The following is an 8,076-nucleotide window of genomic DNA, read 5'->3' as shown; positions in this document are numbered from 1 at the left end:
TTCTTTTATTTCATTTTTTTGTTTTAATAATATATACACTTGACTTTTTCCACATTGAAAAGTTCACAAATTTGTTTTACTGATAATTATCTTTTTCACTTGACTCAATTAGTTTAATTTTTTCATTTAGTGTTAAACATTTATTTTGGACGTCATATTGAATATACGTCTATACGCACCTTACGTCAGAACACTACTACGACACTAATCGATAAAATAAACTTATTGCAACGAAATAATCTATATAATTGATATAGATTATATTCATTGACTGATAATTTTAAAATAGTACATGTACATATTTCCATGATATACAGGTTCATGACAAAATATTGTTTCCATTTCCACGTTAAACAGGTTCCATATTATTCAGGGAACGATGTATTTAAAACTACATTAGGTTCGCCGGGACCGTAACATTTTTCCATAAAAGTCAGGTTTCCATGTTATTCGGGTTCCATATTACACAGGTTTTACTGTATTATATGTGTTAAATTTCTGATAACTTAAGGTGTTGCAGCCTGCAAGGTTCTATAATGTACATATTATATATTACCACCACTACTGTGGTATATGCGAATGGAATGATATGATATTATACAAACAAAAAAATACCATTTATTTTAACATCTTTACATAATATTATAAATAGTACTAGTGTTATCCGTTGCAGGGTTGCAAGAAAAATGTATTAATCTAATGATTCAATAAAATTTAATGAACCAATCATATATGGGCCACTAAATCATGTAGCTCACTAAGTATTGATTAATTAAATGTTTAGGATTGTTCATGCAACCTGCCAACCTGGCATTAGATTATTATTTATTAGGTAGTAAATTCAAAGTAAAATAGTTTAATAGGTACATATAATAATTATATATGATCGTCGTTTAAAATTGAATAACACAAAATTCATAATTCATAATAAAAATAATAGGTACCAGGTATCTAACATAATTTTTCAACAATAATATTAAGAAATTAATTTTCTTTTAACACTACGAGAATGATCAACGATCATCACTCAGATAGTCAGACGAATAGACATTTAAAACATTACTGCACGTCTTCACCTACTGTTTAATACCTAAGGAATAAGGATTTTCTTATTATTTTACCATTTTAAATGACGATTATATACCTACATGGCTACATGAATATCAATAAAGTTTAATTTGTTGGCCAAAAACCGTAAAAACAAGGCTCCCAATATATTATTGTAACAATAGATGTTGAAAAATATTTTTATTAAGTATTTATGGGGGGGGGGAGGCTTGAATTTCCCATAACCATACATAATATTATAAAACAATTGTAAAATCAAATAAAATAATTAAATCATTTTGAATTTGGTATTTTCGTGTACCTATATTATATATAGGTCCTATTTCATTGGCTCAAAAATACCTATGTATTTATTTCTATAAATAGACATATTGTTTATTAACAGTACGGTACCTACCTAACTGTGTTAATAAAAAGTTTTGATAGTTTAAAGATTTATTTTACGTTTTTATTTTAGATTCTGAGTGGAACGATGAATGTATTGATTTTACAATGATGTGTGTTTTTTTTTTTTAAATTTTTTTTTATTTTTTTTTTTCTGTCTGTCATCACCTTTTAGGACAGAAAAAGTGCTTTGATTTTCTTCAACAGTATCTTTTCTGATAGGAAAGTTAATCTAGTTGGTACTTTGGGGGGTCAACAGTAAAATTTTTCCAATAGTTTTCAAAAGCGCCGTGAAAAACAAAACAAAAATTAAGAAAAAACGAGAATTTTTACGCAAAATCTGTTTTCGAGAAAATTGATTTTGGTTTTTGGTGTAACTTTAAAACGAATGACTCTAGATACATAAAATTTTCACTGGTTGTTTATATTTCCATTTTCTATACATGATAAAATTTTCAAAATATTTTGATTTGTTTTGAGCTGTTTACGGACAATTTCAGTTTCCAATTTAATTAGTTTTTTTTTTCTATGAATGTCAATAAAACTTTATTTGTTGAGTAAAAATACTTGAAAATTTAATACAAGGCTCCTACTATATTGTTACAATGAGATTTGAAAAATATTAAAAATCCTTAGTCGCAGTTTTTGTTTATTAGCATTTAAAGTTCAAAAATTGACAAAATATGTAAAAATCACGAAAATTAGCAAATTATTTTTAGTTAATAATTCGTAAAAATTTTTCTTTTTAGAACTAAGATTTTAAAATGTAATACAAGATTCCTTATAGGATAATCTACCTTCTATATACCTTATATAAATAATGAAAATGAAAATCTTCTGACAGATTTTTAAAGAAAAAATATGGTTTTTAAACAAAATAAATGAGTTTTGATAATTGGAGGATTTGCGCTACAATATCGAGAAATGGGTACAATATCGTTTGCCTCCTCAAAAATTTAACGGCAGACCGCTACTGACAGCAGAGCGACACCCACTTGCCCAATTTTTTTTTTTTTTATATTGAAATTGCGCCTATAGAGTCATCATGCCCATGGCCAAATGCCTGGTTATTTAGCCATGATCGTAACTTGATTGACTGTTAACAAAAGTCATACACTTATACCCATAGGCGTAAACTGTGGGGGGGGGCAAGGGGGGCATTGTCCCCCTAGAATAAATTAGGAGGGGCAGTGCCCCCTCTGACATTTAACATACCTTGTTTTAAAATAAGTACAAAACAGCTGGTTATAGCTACTACAATACAGTTTTTTTTTAAATCTTAATATTCAATTTTAGCTTAGGTATCTTGTTAGATAATGCTTAGAATGCTTAAATAATGCATAATGAATAATTATATATAATATATAGGTAGTGAAGTGTCGTTTAGCCGCGGACACCCGGTCCGTAGTTGAGTGGTGGGTATAGCCTGTTAACACAATTATTTTAAATATAGAGAAGTTGTACCCAATAAATCTTGATAAAATTATTGATAAATTCAATGCAGAATCAACCCTAAAAGGCAGAAGACTACAGTTAATATAAATTTGTTATTATTTTAAGTATAAAATTAATACTTAATTGTATATAATATCTACTTGCAGTTTTTAGAATTATGATGCATTTTGTTTAGAAGTTATAAAATATTAAAAATTTCAATGTTTTTAATGTATTTAAGTTTGTATATTTATTTCATTACTTAGTAATATTGATCACCTTATACAAATATACAACTACATTCTACAACAAAAGGTAATGTTAACATATATTTTCAAATAAATTATGTAAGGTTAATACTATATAGACTAGTTGATATGTAGGCATATATATATATAATAAATATATATATATATATAATATATATATATTTTATATTTGCCCCCCCTAATATATTTCCAAGTTACGCCCATGCTTATACCTATCATTTTAACAGTCTGTATATTAGAACTGATTGGCGATTAGTGATTACTATTATCTGGTTACCTACGTGTCTACAGTAACAGCACAAATTAAGAACTTAAGGTATTTATATCTTTGGTCCTAGGTAGAAAGGGCCCATGTCAATTTAATCAACTTTTCAAGACGTAGAATATGACGAAAATTTGCAAATTATTTTGAATTAGAAATTCTTGAAAATTTTTCTTTTTAAATCTAAGATTTGAAAATGTAATACAAGATCATTCATAAGTTTATCTATCTTTATCAAAAAATTTACGAAATTCGACCAATTTTGGTCAACACAATTGAGTGGTGTCCTAACGGTCTTGCATCCTAGAATATATTTTTTTACAGTTCCGATTAAAAACCGTGTCACAAGTTTGTCCCCACGAAAACATATGGGTGACTTATAACATTTTAAGGCGTTTGATCTAATATTATGCCAAGTATCTATTTCCGATTCAAACATGTATAAAAAATAGATTATCAAGTACCAACTATTACCGAAATTGTCGAATTTATTGTCTAAACGTACCTAATAGCAGTAAATAACGTAATAACATAATGAGTATCTTAATATGTACAAGCAGTATACAATTTCAAATACTCATAATTCACTTTAAAACTAAAATATACCTAATAAAAAGCTAATGAGACGCCCTAGATAATAATTTTACCATTCAATTTTATAAGAAGTCAATTCGTTCTAATCTTAAAACTAATGGACTTACCAAGTGATCTGCTGAGCATAAAATTTGGTATGTTACTCACTTGTAACATGTTACACTTATTACACGGATTATACTGTAGGTACTATAAATCTATGTCTGTGTTATATGCTATCCATGTCTGTATTATAATATCTATAGTATTTGGTACAACACAAAGTACATTTTATTTTATTTTCATAAACTGTAAAGTGTAAAGCAGACAACTATACCTATAATACCTACATTCATTTCGAGACAAGTAAGTTTGGTATTTATTTAATATAATTATATACTATTGCAATTTGTATTGCATTATATTGTGGTCAACGCGTATATAGTTGTGGTTGATTCATTACAATATTATGTTCTACAATTTAACAAAAAGGTGGGTAAGTGGATGTCGCTTTGCTGTACAGTAGGTTACAAGTGGGTCACTGTATAATGGATAGTATTAAATTTGAATTTAATGATATAATATCACTGTATAAGAAAAACGATTCTGAGCGGAGACGGTTTGTCAGTCTAGGTATTAGGCATACCTATTATAGGTAGGTATACTTATCTATAGTATTAAAAAAAATTGACCTATAATAGGTATTAATTATAAATTCCAAATTAATCATATCACAATATCCATCAGGTAACGCGTTATACATCAACAACAAACCGTGGTACTATCATAGATATAAAATTGTATACTTTAGAAGTTTCAAGTACCCACAAATAATATTATACAATCACAACAAAATAACTAAAATAGTTATTCCCGGTTTTTTAATATGTAATTTCGTCCAAATTTGAACTTAAAATGACTATAAAAATAAACTGTGCTTATGTATTTCTTAGAATTTTTCACAGAATTAAATATTTACGTGGAATCTTAATTTAAATTTTCAATCCTTAGATATAAAAGTTGAACATTTTATAAATTTTTAACTACAAAATAATTATTCAATTTTAAATTTGATAAATTTTGTAAAAATTCGAGCTTTAAATGCTTATAAAAAAAAATTGTGCCAATGTATTTTTAATATTTTTCAACTGCTATTGTAACAATGTATCAGAAGCCCTGTATTCATTTTTTACACTTTTTGGCCCAAAGATAAACTTTATTGATATTTATAGAAAAAAAACTAAAAAAATTGAAAACTTACAATGTCCGTAAACAGCTCATAAAGAGTCAAATTATTTTCAACATTTTATCGTATATATAAAATGCTAATATAAACATGCAGTGAAATTTTCAAGTTTCTACAGTCATTCGTTTTTTAATTAAAACAAAATAAGAAAAACGTTACGTAAGAAATCGAGTGAATAACAAATGTTGTAAAAATATGAATTTCAAACGCTCATAAAAATTTAATTTGACTTTCTTAATGACATTTTTTTTTTGATGAAGGTAGATTATCCTATAAGGAATCTTGTATTACATTTTAAAATCTTAGTTCTAAAAAGAAAAATTTTTACGAATTATAAACTCAAAATAATTAGGTAATTTTCCTGATTTTTCCATATTTTGTCAATTTTTGAACTGTAAATGCTAATAAAAAAAAAACTGTAACTAAGGATTTTTAATATTTTTCAAATGTCATTGTAACAATATAGTAGGAGCCTTGTATTAAATTTTCAAGTATTTTTATTCAACAAATAAAGTTTTATTAACATTCATAGAAAAAAAAAACTAATTAAATTGGAAACTGAAATTGTCCGTAAACAGCTCAAAACAAATCTAAATATTTTGAAAAATTTATCATGTATAGAAAATAGAAATATAAACAACCAGTGAAAATGTCATGTATCTAGAGTCATTCGCTCGGTCATTCGTTTTAAAGTTACACCGAAAACCAAAATCAAATTTCTCAAAAACAGATTTTGCGTAAAAATTCCTGTTTTTCTTTAAATTTTCTTTTGTTTTTCACGGCGCTTTTGAAAACTATTGGAAAAATGTTACTTTTGACCCCCCCAAAGTACCAACTAGATTCACTTTCCTATCAGAAAAGGTACTGTTGAAGAAAATCCAAGCACTTTTACTGTCCTAAAAGGTGATGACAGACACAAAAATAAAAAATAATAAAAAAACACACATCATTGTAAAATCAATCATTCATCGTTCCACTCAGAATCTAAAATATATAGGTAGGGGAACATGGAGCAAAACCGACTGAAAAAATGAATATATTCATAATAATTCAGGATCTTAAAATAAATGTGATCTGTTTGCACCAGTGGCGTAGCGAATCATGTTTTTCAGAAGCAATTGCTTCTGGTTTCTGGGGGGTGGTGGTGGGTCATAACCTCATAAAGCCCATTCACACGGTCAGTCTTTGAACTTTATTTTGGGTGCTACCCCAACCCCTTATTTGAGCATAAGAGTATCGTATACATCAGTTGGAGTTGGGTGGGGTAGGTCATAAATAATTTGTTTGCTTCCATATGATTTAAAGTTCGCTACGCCACTGGTTTGCACAGTTATATTAAGTAACTTCTTGTTTACAATATTGAATTACAATACAGTGGAATATCATTCATATTTATTTTTTAACAAGCCATTAACTATTTTTAATATTTTATCGGTTTTGCCCCGATAAATATTGAGCTAAATATGTTTAAAAATACTGGCATACCCTGCGAAAAAGTCTATGCACGCCTATTAAATAAAAACAAATTTTAACAACATAAGTTGTTCTTCGTAAAATAAAATAATTGATTATTAGGTTGAAGTACCTAATCCTAATCTATAATAAATAAATATCAATTATCAAGCATTATAAAAACTGATCGGTTTTGCTCTATCGGTTTTGCCCCGAAGTATAATTTTTACGAAATTGTTGATAGCTAACACAATATTATTAGATAAAATGAGTTAGTAATTGCAAAACAGTCTTTACAAGTTGTAGATTCATACTAGACGAGTATGGTAATTTTATTGTAGTATAGTTCTATCATTGTTAAATCTTAAATTCAAAATATGAAATTATAATAATAGTAATTAACTTTAAAATGTTCGTAATCAAACAACAATTCAAACAAAAACGTTGCAGTTGATGTTAACAGTGATAACAACATGTTTCATGATAAGGAATGAAATAAATTTAAAACTTATAATTTTCATTCATAGAATAATGCGAAATTTTGCCCCAGTATCGGTTTTACCCCGTGTTCCCCTACCTATTCATATTTGCGTAGTTGGTGTAGAACAGGGGTGGCAAGCTAGTACTTAGTATTGGCGTGTCAAAAACAAAAAAAAATTGATTTTTTTTATCTAAGTTGACAAGTCAGTATGCCAAAAATAATTAAAAAATACACCCATTAAATAATATTATCAGCTTTTTATTTAATTACAAAAACATTTACTCAATAATTCCACTTATAAGTTATAACATTTTTTACTAATGAATATAATATTTGTATTTAATTAAATTTGTTAATATAATTATGTATATGTTTTGGATATAATTAGGAATTGTAATGTTGGTTCTATACTTTTATAGGTACAACAAAATTGAGAAATTCTATTAGAAAAAAAATGTTTAATGTGAAATGATTTTTGTATTTCTTTCAGTAAATAATATGTAAATATTATTATAATAATTCATTTAGTTTCAAAATTCAAATTATCATTGAAGTATGAAGAATTTAAGCGACTGATTTTTCAAATTGAGAAAATATTTAAATCTAAAATATTTTAGATGATAGGTAAAATAAAAATTATGATTTATGTTTAAATCTGCATATCATATTTAATGACTTGGTCATCATTATCAAGATAATATGAGTCAAATAATCTTTAAGGAAATTGTTTGGTTCTATTATAATTACATCCAGCGCGACGGTAGTGGCGCGAAGCTAAGTAAAAAAAAAAATAGCGGAGTAGTCACTAACGTATAGTAACAGGACATCGATTTTTAACATTGAAAAATCGTCCTAATTTATGTCAATTCTTTGCCAAGCTCTACAGGGCAAATGGCTGAACATATAA

Source organism: Acyrthosiphon pisum, chromosome X (assembly GCF_005508785.2).
Source record: "Acyrthosiphon pisum isolate AL4f chromosome X, pea_aphid_22Mar2018_4r6ur, whole genome shotgun sequence".
NCBI classification, from domain to species: domain Eukaryota; kingdom Metazoa; phylum Arthropoda; class Insecta; order Hemiptera; family Aphididae; genus Acyrthosiphon; species Acyrthosiphon pisum.
Note: the sequence above shows the minus strand (reverse complement) of the source record.